This window comes from Aegilops tauschii, chromosome 3 (genome assembly GCF_002575655.3).
Source record: "Aegilops tauschii subsp. strangulata cultivar AL8/78 chromosome 3, Aet v6.0, whole genome shotgun sequence".
Classification (NCBI taxonomy): Eukaryota; Viridiplantae; Streptophyta; class Magnoliopsida; order Poales; family Poaceae; genus Aegilops; species Aegilops tauschii.
The window spans coordinates 6,075,369-6,088,309 of NC_053037.3; the positions used below are offsets into that span (position 1 = coordinate 6,075,369).

The following is a 12,941-nucleotide window of genomic DNA, read 5'->3' on the forward strand; positions in this document are numbered from 1 at the left end:
TGTCCCTGTGGGCCCGAGGATGCCAGGCTGGTGCTGTGGAGATGCGCTCTGATGCGCGAAGAAGCGGGGCCGGTGCTACGGGGTGGTGCCCTCATAGGCACGAGGGAGCCGACCGGTGCTATGGGGTGGTGCACACGGAGGCGCGAGGGCGTTGGGCCGGTGTTGTGGCGGGGGCGGCGACGGGCTGCACGGTTCTCTGTTGTGCGACTTCTCTGCGCGCGAGGGTGTTGTCGCTGGCGATGGAGCAGACTGGGGTGGCACGCATCGGCGTGCATCGGCGTGTCTGGTTCATGGTTGTGGTTGAGAACCGTGGAGGTTTTCGGCCTCGGGCGGTGCTCAACCGTTCCCTGTAAACATGGTGCTCGCCAAGGCACGTCGGGCCATACTGTGTCCGGTGGCCTTGTTTTCTGGTCGACGGTGGATGGATCTGCTGAGGGTGATTGTCGGTGGTCTCCGTGAGGTGCGGTTGGCTGCAGTGGCGGTGGCTCTGTGCTTCTTCAGCGGCAGGTCGGTTTGTTGTTGGGCTTGCTGACACCGGTGCAGGATGTACATGACCGGGGTGGTGTGGATGCGGGGTGAAGACCCAATCTTGGCCTTGTGCCGTGACAAGTGATGGTGGCGACTGTGGCCATCGTTAACCTTCTTGGAGGCATCGCTGCTTTGCTGTGAGACCCCTCCTGCATTGATCCGGCCATCACGGCCTCTCGAGGGGAAACTCTTGATCTTGTGATCAGATGAGGATGGCGCTTTGGTGTCGTTTTCCCTCTTGGAAGCTTCATCTTGGAGCCCAGCATCAGCAAGCGGGACCAGTGGTTGGCGGTAGTGGCGTCCAGACTTCTGTGGCAACGATGCGGCAATGGTTCAGGTAGTCGACCCTTCTTCGGCATGTCCATGGGATTACCTTGGTTTGTTTGTTGCTGTGAAGTCGAAGCTATGGCGGCGGGGCCCTGTGGTATACGATGACTGGCTATATACAGTGGCCCTTTCAGCGAGCTTCCGTAGCACCAACTGTGCCTGGTTTTGTCCTTCGTAGTTCTTCCTCGGAGTTGCAGCTGTGTTGTCTGGTTGCATGTGGTTGTCTTTTGGCGCGGATCTTCATACAACCCCACATGGCCTCTTCAGTGTGAGTTCCGTCGACAATCGCCTACGACAAAGTCAGAGCCATTTGCTCAGGGGTTAGGATGGCCATGACGCCTCTAGGGAGGAGTGATGATGACGACGCCTGCATGCTGTCTCGGCGTTGCCCTCGTTGAAGTGGTTTGGGTGGGTCTCTTGTGTGTGTCACTCAGCAGTTGCGATAGTTTTCGCCCAATTTTCCATAATCGACTAGGCAATATGGTTTTCGCTCAGTTTTCCCTAGTTAAGTGAGCAACTCTTTTCTTCTAAAGAATGTAGGAACTCTGCCATTTCAGAAAAAAAATATCAGTCAATGATACTTCCAAACGTACGGCTGCCAATAGCTGGCGGCAGAACACACGAGTACCTGATACGTCTCCAACGTATCCATATTTTTTTTATTGTTCCATGCTATTATATTATCTGTTTTGGATGTTTTATGCATTAATATGCTATTTTATATTTGTTTTGGGGCTAATTTATTAACCTAGAGCCCAGTGCCAATTTCTCTTTTCTCCTTGTTTTTGACTTTTACAGAAAAGGAGTATCAAAGGGAGTACAAACGGGATAAAACTTTATGGTGGTTTTTCTTGGACCAGAAGAAACCCACGAGACTTGAAGAGGAGACCAGAAGCCCTACGCGGAGGCCACATGCTGTAGGGGCGCGCCCCCAGGGCTTGTGTCCCCCCAAGACCTTCCAACCCTAATTCCACCACTATATATTCTCAAATATTTCCCCTATACCAGAGGGCACACCAAAAATACTTTTCCGCCGCTGCAAGCCTCCGTTCCCGTGAGATCCCATCTCGGGGCCTTTTTCGGCATTCTGCTGGTGGGGGATTCGATCACGAAGGACCTCTATGTCAACCTTGCTGCCCTTCCGATGATGTGTGAGTAGTTTATCATAGACCTAGGGGTCCATAGCTAGTAGCTAGATGGCTTCTTCTCTCTCTTTGATCTTCAATATAATGTTCTCCTCGATGTTCTTGGAGATCTATTCGATGTAATCTTCATTTGCGGTGCATTTGTTGAGATCCGATGAATTGTGCTTTTATGATTAGATTATCCATGAATATTATTTGAGTCTTCTCTAAACTATTTTATGCATTATTAACATATCTTTGTATATTTCTCTTCGAACTATCGGTTTGGTTTAGTCAACTAGATTGGTTTTTCTTGGAATGGGAGAGGTGCTTAGTTTTGGGTTCAATCTTGCGGTGTCCTCACCCAGTGACAGAAGGGGTAACGAGGCACGTATTGTATTGTTGCCATGAAGGATAAAAAGATGGGGTTTATATCATATTGCTTGAGTTTATCCCTCTGCATCATGCCATCTTGCTTAAGGCATTGCTCTGTTCTTATGAACTTAATATTCTAGATGCAGGCAGGAGTCGGTCGATGTGCGAAGTAATAGTAATAGATGCATAATCGTTTTGATCTACTTGTCACGGACATGATGCCTATATTCATGATCATTGCCTTAGATGTCTTCATAGTTATTCGCTTTTCTATCAATTGCTTAACAGTAATTTGTTTACCCACCGTATGTTTTCTTCAAGAGAAAAGCCTCTAGTGAAACCTGTGGCCCCCGGGTCTATTTTCCATTATATATTTTCGCATCTATAAACCAAAATACCCAAAAATACCTTACTGCAATTTACTTATATTTACTTTAGTTTGCTATTTTATTTATCTTTTAAACCTATCTCTATTAGATCTCAGTCTTGTTCGTGACCGTGAAGGGATTGACAACCCCTTTATCGCGTTGGGTGCAAGTGTTTGGTTGTTTGTGCAGGTATTGGTGATTTGCGCGTATTCTCCTACTTCATTGATACCTTTGTTCTTAACTGAAGGAAATACTTATCTCTACTTTGCTGCATCACCGTTTCCTCTTCAAGGGAAAAATGAACGCATGCTCAAGAAGTAGCAGTACCGAAGAGCATGGCCCAAAAAATAATCTCGGTGCAGTTTAACTAATTTGTATTGTTAACCATGACATGTTATTATTTTTGTTGCACTGGACTCTAAAGCCACTTCTAACTGGTCCCCAATAAACGGTTAGAGAAGTACATTTCAGTTTTACTCCTCTAACTGGGACCTAGCTGACTCCCAATCGGTCTTAGAGGACGATAAATTATCCTCAGCCGTCGCGGTTCTTCCTATATTTACTCCATCACTCGGCAGCTGAGTAAAAATATCTCACCCTCTCTATCCCTCCTCTACCCCCCCCCCCCCTCCTCCACCTCGCCTCGCTGCTGGCGCGTCCCTCGCCGCCCCCTTTCCTCCCAATGGCTGGATGTCCCCTCCACCGACCCGCAGCGCGTATCCGCACGGCCACACCCATGGTTCTTCGTCTAGCGATGCATCCTCGAGTCGTCGCCGCATGCCCGATCCGCCCGGTTTGCCGACTTCCCGGAGCTCCCTCCGTCACGGCCGCCGCAAAGGATAAATCTCAGCATCCGGGAACACGCATGGGCAACATGGGTGGAGGAGGTCACCGACTGGGAGACTCACAAGAGGAAGTAGGTCTGCTCATTCCAAACAGCGGAGCTCACGGAAATGGAATATGACCGGTGGAAACTCCGGTTCCACGACTCCCTTTGAGGCTGAACTTCCCATTTGGGAGGGCACCAATCCACCGCGTCCCGCCGGCTAGGTGCGGTGAGCACGGCGATGTCTCGGGAGGATCGAGAGGCGAGGGAGCACCTCATGGAGGAGGCCGCCGACGAGGCAATTATACGTCCATTTTGCATCATGTTTTCCTACTATTATTTATAGTGTTTTTTATGTAATATAATACTTTGTGGACTAATTCTAATGCCTTTTCTCTCATAATATGAAAGGTTTACACAAAGAGGGAGAATACCGGAAGGTGGAATTATGGACCTGAAAAAGCTATGTCAGAGATACCTATTTTGCACATTTACAAATGAGCTGAAATTTTACGGAGAATTATTTTGGAATATATAAAAAATATTGGAGAAAATAACTACCGGAGGGGGCCACCCAGGTGCCCACTAGGCACCAGGGCGCGCCACCCCCTCCAGGCGCGCCCTGGTGGGTAGTGGGCTCCTCAGCCTGCCTCCGGTGCCCATCTTCTGGTACATAAGGTCTTTTGACCTTGAAAAAATAAGGAGAGGACTTTAGGGATGGAGCGCCGCCGTCTCGAGGTGGAACTTGGGCAGAAGCACTTTTGTCCTCCGGCAGAGTGATTCCGCCAGGGGAACTTCCCTCCCGGTGGGGGAAATCGAAGCCATCGTCACCATCAACAACCCTCTCATCTTTGGTTGGCCAATCTTCATCAACATATTCAACAACACCATCTCATCTCAAACACTAGTTCATCTCTTGTGTTCAATCTTTGTATAAAAACCTCAGATTGGTACCTGTGGGTGACTAGTAGTGTTGATTACATCTTGCAGTTGATGCGAGCCGGTTTATTTGGTAGAAGACTGTATGTTCAGATCCATTATGATATTTATAATCCTATGATCTTGAGGATGAATATGTTGTGTGAGTAGTTACTATTGTTCTTGAGGCCACGGGAGAAGTCACGTTGCAAGTAATCATGTGAATTTGATATTCGTTTGATATTTTGATGATATGCATGTTGTGATTCCCTTAGTGGTGTCATGTGAACATCGACTACATGACACTTCACGATCTTTGAGCCTGAGGGAATGCATTGTGAAGTAGTTATTAGATGATGGGTTGCTAGAGTGACAGAAGCTTAAACCCTAGTTTATGCGCTATTCCGTAAGGGGCTGATTTGGATCACATGTTTAATGCTATGGTTAGATTTTGTCTTAATACTTCTTTCGTTGTTGCGGATGCTTTCAAGGGTGGTTAATATCATAAGTGGGAGGATTGTTCAAGTAAGAACAGCAGCCAAACACCGGTCCACCCACATATCAAATTATCATAGTAGTGAACGTGAATCAAAACGACACGATGAAAGTGACTAAATGAAATTGTCGTGTGACCTAGAGAACATTTTACTTATTATCTGAGACCCTTCCGGCCTATCCTTTGCTACAAAAAGGACTGGGCTACCTTTCTGCACTTATTGTTACTATTGTTACTTGTTACTTGCTACAAATTATCTTGCTATCAAAGTACTTGTTACCGATAATTTTAGTGCTTGCAGAAATTACCTTGCTAAAAACTACGTGTCATTTCCTTCTGCTCCTCGTTGGGTTCAACACTCTTACTTATCGAGAGGACTACGATTGATCCTCTATACATGTGGGTCATGAAGACTCTTTTTTGGCGCCATTTCCGGGGAGTGAAGCACTCTTGGTAAGGGGAAATTGGTAAGGAAAAACTTATACTACGTGCTGAAATTTACTGTCACTTGTTACTACTCAAAACAATCCTTTGAGGGGTTTGTTCATGGTATCTTCACCTCGACCAGAAACACAAAGATTTTCCCGTCAACCTACTACACCTACTAAAAATATTAGTTATGAGATTCCTTCGGGTATGATAGAACAACTGCTAGCTAATTCTTATGGAAGAGATGAAACGAAACATCCTGATATGCATTTGATACATGTGGATGAAATTTGTTGATTGTTTAAGCCTGCAGGTTTACCCGGAGATGAAGTTAAGAAGATGGTTTTCCCTTTATCTTTGGAGGGGAAAGAATTGACATGGTATAGGCTATGTGATAATATTGGAGCTTGGAATTGGAATCAATTGAAATTGAAATTTTATCAAAAACTTTATCCTATGCATCTAGTTCATCGTGATCGGAATTATATATACAATTTTTGGACTCGTGAAGGAGAAAGTATCACTCTAGCTTGGGGGAGGCTTAAGTCAATATTATATTCATGCCCCAATCACGAGCTCTCGTGAGAAATTATTATTCAAAAAATTATGCTCGGCTTTCTCATGATGATCAATCCATGCTCGATACTTCTTGTACTGGTTCTTTCATGAAGAAGACTATCGAATTCAGTTGGGATCTTTTGGAGACAATTAAATGCCATTCTAAAGACTGGGAACTCGATGAAGGTAAAGAGTCAGGTATTAAGCTTGAGTTTGATTGTGTTAAATCTTTTATGAATATCGATGCTTTCCACAAGTATAGCACTAAATATGGACTTGACTCTGAAATAGTAGCCTCTTTTTGTGAATCATTTTCTACTCATGTTGATCTCCCCTAAGGAGAAGTGGTTTAAATATCATCCCCCTATTAAAGAAGAAATTAAAGAACCAATTATTGTTAAGTATGAAACTATCATTTATAATGTTGATCCAGTTGTGCCTACTGCTTATTTTGAAAACCCACCTTTCCCTGTTAGGATAAAGGAACATGCTAAGGTTTCAACCATGGTTAACATGAGTAATATTAGAGCATTTAACCCCCTGAACAAATTAAGGTAGAACCCATCATTGATATTTTTAAAGATCTCTTGGTCGATAATATTGATGGGCATGTTATTGACTTATGTGATGAAGCTGCTAGAATTTCTAAACCTGATACTAAAGATAAGAATAAACCTGTTGTTGGCATGCCTATTGTCTCAGTCAAAATAGGATATCATTGTTATCATGGCTTATGTGATTTGGGTGCTAGTGCCAGAGCTATTCATTTCACTCTTTGCCAATAAATTATGAATGATATAGCACCTCCTGAAATAGAGGATATTGATGTTACTATTAAACTTGCCAATAGAGATACTATCACACCACTTGGGATTTTTAGAGATATTGAAGTATTGTGTGGAAAAATAAAATACCCTACTGATTTCCTAGTTCTTGATTCCCCAAAAGATGATTTTTGTCCCATTATTTTTGGTAGATCTTTTCTAAACATTGTCAATGCTAAGATAGATAGTGAGAAAGAAACCATCGGTGTTAATTTTGGTCATGTGTCTCATGAGTTTAATTTTTCTAAGTTTCATAGGCAACCTCATAATAAAGAATTGCCTAGTAAGGATGAAATAATTAGTCTTCCTTATATTGGCGTACCTCCTACTCATCCCTTAGAACAATATTTGCTAGACCATGAAAGCAATATGCACTTACATGAAAGAAATGAAATAGATAAAATATTCTTTGAGCAACAACCTATCCTTAAACACAATTTGCCTGTTGAAACTCAAGGAGGTCCTCCTCCACCTAAAGGTGGTCCTATGTTTGAATTAAAGCAATTTCCTGGTAATTTCAAATATGCTAATCATGACGAGAAAAAGATATATCCTGTTATTATTAGTGCTAACCTTATAGAGCATGAAGTGAAAATATTAATAAAAACTCTGAGGAAGCACAGTGCTGCTATTGGATATACTCTTGATGATGTTAAGGGCATTAGTCCCACACTCTGTCAGCACAAGATTAATATGGAACCTGATGCTAAACCCGTTGTTGATCATCAACGATGGTTAAACCCTAAGATGAGAGAGATGGTAAGAACTGAAATACTAAAGCTTTTGGAGCAGGTATTAATTTATCCTATAGCTAATAGTAGATGGGTAAGTCATGTTCATTGTGTTCCTCTAAAAGGAGGAATTACTGTTGTTCCTAATGATAAAAATGAACTTATCCCACAAAGAATTGTGACTAGCTATAGAATGGTAATTGATTTCAGAAAATTAAATAAAGCCACCAGAAAATATCATCACCATTTTCCTTTCATTGATGAAATGCTATAAAGATTGTCAAAGCACACACACTTTTGCATTTTGGATGGATATTTTGGTTTCTCTCAAATACATGTATCACAACCTCATCAAGAGAAAACCACCTTTACTTGTCCTTTAGGAACTTATGCTGATATATGTATGCCTTTTTTTATGCAATGCACCTGTTGCCATTCAAAGATGTATGACTGCTATATACTCTGACTTTTGTGAAAAGATTATTGAGGTTTTTGATACGTCTCCAACGTATCTATAATTTTTGATTGCTCCATGCTATATTATCTTCTGTTTTGGACATTATTGGGCTTTATTATTCACTTTTATATTATTTTTGGGACTAACCCATTAACCGGAGGCCCAACCCAGAATTGCTGTTTTTTGCCTATTTCAGAGTTTCGCAGAAAAAGAATATAAAACGGAGTCCAAACGGAATGAAACCTTCGGGAACGTGATTTTCGGAACGAACATAATCCAGAGGACTCTGACCCTATGTAAAGAAATCTAGCAGGAAGCCACGAGGTAGGGGGGCGCACCTACCCCCCTCAGGCGTGCCCTCCACCCTCGTGGGCCCCACGTTGCTCCACCGACGTACTCCTTCCTCCTATATATACCTACGTACCCCCAAACGATCAGATACGGAGCCAAAAACCTAATTCCACCGCCGCAACCTTCTGTACCCACGAGATCCCATCTTGGGGCCTGTTCCGGAGCTCCGCCGGAAGGGGCATTGATCACGGAGGGCTTCTACATCAACACCATAGCCTCTCCGATGAAGTGTGAGTAGTTTACCTCAGACCTTCGGGTCCATAGTTATTAGCTAGATGGCTTCTTCTCTCTTTTTGGATCTCAATACAATGTTCTCCCCCTCTCTTGTGGAGATCTATTCGATGTAATCTTCTTTTGCGGTGTGTTTGTTGAGACCGATGAATTGTGGGTTTATGATCAAGTTTATCTATGAACAATATTTGAATCTTCTGAATTATTTTATGTATGATTGGTTATCTTTGCAAGTCTCTTCGAATTATCAGTTTGGTTTGGCCTACTAGATTGATCTTTCTTGCAATGGGAGAAGTGCTTAGCTTTGGGTTCAATCTTGCGGTGTCCTTTCCCAGTGACAGTAGGGGCAGCAAAGCACGTATTGTATTGTTGCCATCGAGGATAACAAGATGGGGTTTTTATCATATTGCATGAATTTATCCCTCTACATCATGTCATCTTGCTTAAAGCGTTACTCTGTTCTTATGAACTAAATACTCTAGATGCATGCTGGATAGCGGTCGATGTGTGGAGTAATAGTAGAAGATGCAGGCAGGAGTCGGTCTACTTGTCTCGGACGTGATGCCTATATACATGATCATACCTAGATATTCTCATAACTATGCTCAATTCTGTCAATTTCTCAACAGTAATTTGTTCACCCACCGTAAAATACTTATGCTCTTGAGAGAAGCCACTAGTGAAACCTATGGCCCTCGGGTCTATCTTCCATCATATTAAATCTTCCAACACCACTAGTAGGAAAAGGGGCTTTTACCCCGGTTCATAAGGGCCTTTAGTCCCGGTTCTGGAACCGGGACTAAAGGGTCGTTACTAATGCCCTAGCCCTTTAGTCTCGGTTCTTACACGAACCGGGACTAAAGGCCATCCACGTGGCCGGTGCGGGGAGCCCAGGCAGGAGGGCCTTTGGTCCCGGTTGGTGCCACCAACCGGGACTAATAGGCATCCACGCGTCAGCACCTGGCAGGAGCTGAGGTTTTTGTTTTTTTAGAGGGGTGGTTTTGGGGTTTTGGGGGGTTAATTTAGGTGTTTCATATATTGTGTTAGCTAGCTAATTAATAGAGAGAAGTGTCCTCTCTTATCTCCGTGCTTTGTCAACGCTACGTACTATATACGTATGGAGAGGAGTAGACACGCTAGCTAGTAATCAAATGAAGGAAACAGAAGTTCGTCATGAACATATATATATGCATACAGAGAGAAGTGATATCGACCACCTCTCCTTCTCCGAGATATTGGTCGAACAACAAGTTCTCGTATATCTATCCGACACTACCGGCTACATATATACAATAATTATCTCTTACAATACAATCTCCTAATTATATTGTAGGAACACAGGGTCCACATAGTATTCTCCGTTTTCAGCGATCACGTGGTCAAGGAAGAATGCCGCCAATTCCTCTTGAATTCCTCGCATACGATCTGGTGCTAGGAGTTGATCCCGCTTCCGAAAAATCTAATTTGAAGAAGGGGGTCAATACATATATATATGAATAAATGAAACTCAACACAAATGATGGTAATAAAATAAAATTGTGAATATTATTGCTTACACACTTCATATTGTTCTTCAGTGTAGCCCCGCTCACAGGTATGGTAGCGGATGGACTCGCAAATGGAGTATCCACAGTAATTATTCCCGGGTTGCTGCCACAACCACTTTACAAGAAATAGAGGTCAATCAAACTGATAAGCAAGCATGCTAAATGGTATTGATCAAACTAGCGCTTGAATCACTAGGAGATGCGCGGAACATGCTACTATAGTACTTACTTTCGGGTGTCTAAATTGCAGCTGGTTCGGCAGTCCCGGGGCTTTTGAGGTGAATTTTCTCCAAACCCTGCCAGACAAAGAAAACAATTACTTGATATCAGGAAATGAACAAAGTTGCTGATATGGTGGATAATGATCGATTTAACTTACTTCTGGAGCATTTGAGTCATGTTCGCATAGTCCTGGGGATCTTTTCGTCTCGAGTCTAAGACGGTTACTACTCCCGGCTCAAGCTTAATCTCTAGGAGAATATAGTGGAAGCTGCGCATGCATGCATAAGTCATCAATTACATTACCATAACCTGGACTAATAAGGGAAACCGAATATGCAGAAGACAGTAACACTCACTTGAAGTTGTAAGGAAAGAGTATTATATCTTTGTTTTGATTTATTACCAACGATTGTAGCAAGTTGGCCTCGGTATCTTTGGCATGAAATTTAACCTGATAATCATCTATGAGATTTGTGTTAATGAACCCAATATCACCGATTTGTCTTTTCTTCAATTCGGCGATCTTCAATCTGCATAATATAGTGAGGATAAGTATAAATACATGCAATGAAATAGCTGACCTATATAGAGAGACTTAATGACAGAAGTAGTACTACTTACAGACAGTAGCAAGTGATCATTGTTTTATCGAGGGACTTTAGATTGTAAAACTGGAAGAAATCCTCAAATGGAACATTCAGCAGTTCAATTCCAACGAGGTCATGCTCCGGTTTAACTCTCAGCGTTAAAGTACTCATCCCATCAGACTCTCTGCAGGTTTTCATGTACCAATCATGTAGTCTTCGCATCATCGTGCTTAGAGATTTGACATATTTGACGAGAGGCTTCCCGTAATGGTATTTGTGTTCATCCACCTCCATGATTTCATAATGTACATCGTCGGGCAGGTAATCTCCAAGATCGGTATAACCAGGCACCATACCCGGATCATTAGCGACGATGTCTTTTGACACCTTGAGCGGGGGGCACGATTGGTTCTCTTGTTCGCCGAGCTGGGCAATTTTTTCCCCAGCTCGTCGTTCTTTCATCCTTTTATCACTGACAGTACTTCCCGACCACTCCGCTTCGGCATATGCCTTTGCAAGAACGCGCTCATAGTTGCCTTTTGGCGGAGACTTTGGTGGTTTTGTCAGGGCAGCCAGAGTGCGCTTTGCTTTCACCGGATCTACCTTCTCCTCCGGAGGTGGATGTTTCTTTGCTTTGTCCCCTTCAAAGAAGTTCTTCACTTCGGCTCGCACGATCTTCGCGTTCTCCTCCTCGGTCCTCTCATATGGTAACTTCTCTGGAGTCTTCAGAGAAGGACCGAATCTGTATTGCCTCCCGCCTCTGGCAGCTGTACTGCTAGACGCCGGCAGAGCAGACGGAGCGGCTGCGGCTGTCTTCTTTCCTTGCTTACGAGGCGGAGGAGAAGGACTACGACGCGCCGGAGCAGCCACAGCGGCGGCGGGTCTCTTCTGCCCTTGCTGACGAGGCGGAGAAGGAGGAGGTTGGCTGCTCTGGCGCGCCGGCGCAGGCGGAGAAGGAGGCGGAGTGCCGCCACACGCCGGAGAAGGAGGCTGATGAGTGCCCTGATCACTCGCCGGAGGAGGCGGCGGAGGAGGAGGCGGAGTGCCGCCACGCGCCGGAGAAGGAGGCTGAGTGCCCTGATCACTCGCCGGAGGAGGAGGCGGAGGAGGAGGCGGAGTGCCCTTACTCGCCGGAGCCGTCCAGTTCGGAAGCTTGATGAGCTCCTTCCGCCATAGGCATGGAGTCTTTAGAGCTAAACCCAGTCGAGTCTCCCCTTCACCGGTAGGGTGGTCAAGCTGGAGGTCCTCAAATCCCTCCGTTATTTCATCCACCATCACCCTAGCATATCCTTCTGGAATCTGCCGGCAGTGGTAGGTTGCGCCGGGTTCAGTAGGTAAAACACAGCCAACAGCCGCCTTGACTTTCAAGTTCTGCCATTCCGCCATAAGGTGGCAATGTTGAGACTCCGTGATAGCATCCACGGGGTAGCTAGGAGTAGCCGCATGCTCCAGCTAAGGCAGCTCGGTGGAAGCCACGCTGCTTCTACGCTGAGATGGCGGTGTAGCTTCGGGGGCAGTTTCGGCATCTCTATTGCCGTCTCGTTCCTCTAGCACTTGAACCCTTTCGTGCAGACGCTGAATTTGGATCTGCTCCACTTTTTTCCTCCGCTCCTGGGTTTTGTAACCGCCCGCGTCCGTAAAACCAGCCTTCCACGAAACGGAGCCTGGCGTGCCTCGTGTCCGTCCAGGGTGCTCAGGATTCCCGAGGGCCATTGTGAGCTCGTCGTTCTCTCTATCTGGAACGAACGTCCCTTGCTGTGCTGCATCGATATAGTGCTGAATCTTCTTGACGGGTACTGCAAGTTGCTCGTCCGTCCAACGACACCTCCCTGATACAGGGTCCAAGGTTCCGCCAGCCCCGAAGAACCAAGTCCGGCAACGGTCTGTCGAGTTCATTGTCTGTGGTTCAATCCCTTTATCAAGCAGATCCCTCTCAGACTTGGCCCACTTAGGCCGGGCTTTGAGGTAGCCACCTGACCCCGTGCGATGGTGAAGCTTCTTCTTCGCAGCATTCATCTTGTTTGTCGCTGACATCTTCTTAC

At 44.9% G+C, this 12,941-nt stretch overlaps 1 long non-coding RNA gene across 1 annotated transcript; it reads right to left on the bottom strand.

Annotated features, from left to right (window-relative positions):
* Positions 1-10,259: 10,259 nt before the first annotated feature.
* LOC141020895 (uncharacterized) lies at positions 10,260-10,855 on the bottom strand. The gene is made up of 3 exons (XR_012180888.1): positions 10,669-10,855; positions 10,470-10,580; positions 10,260-10,386 (listed from the first exon to the last, which is right to left on the bottom strand). It is a non-coding gene; the product is annotated as an uncharacterized lncRNA (long non-coding RNA).
* Positions 10,856-12,941: the final 2,086 nt, after the last annotated feature.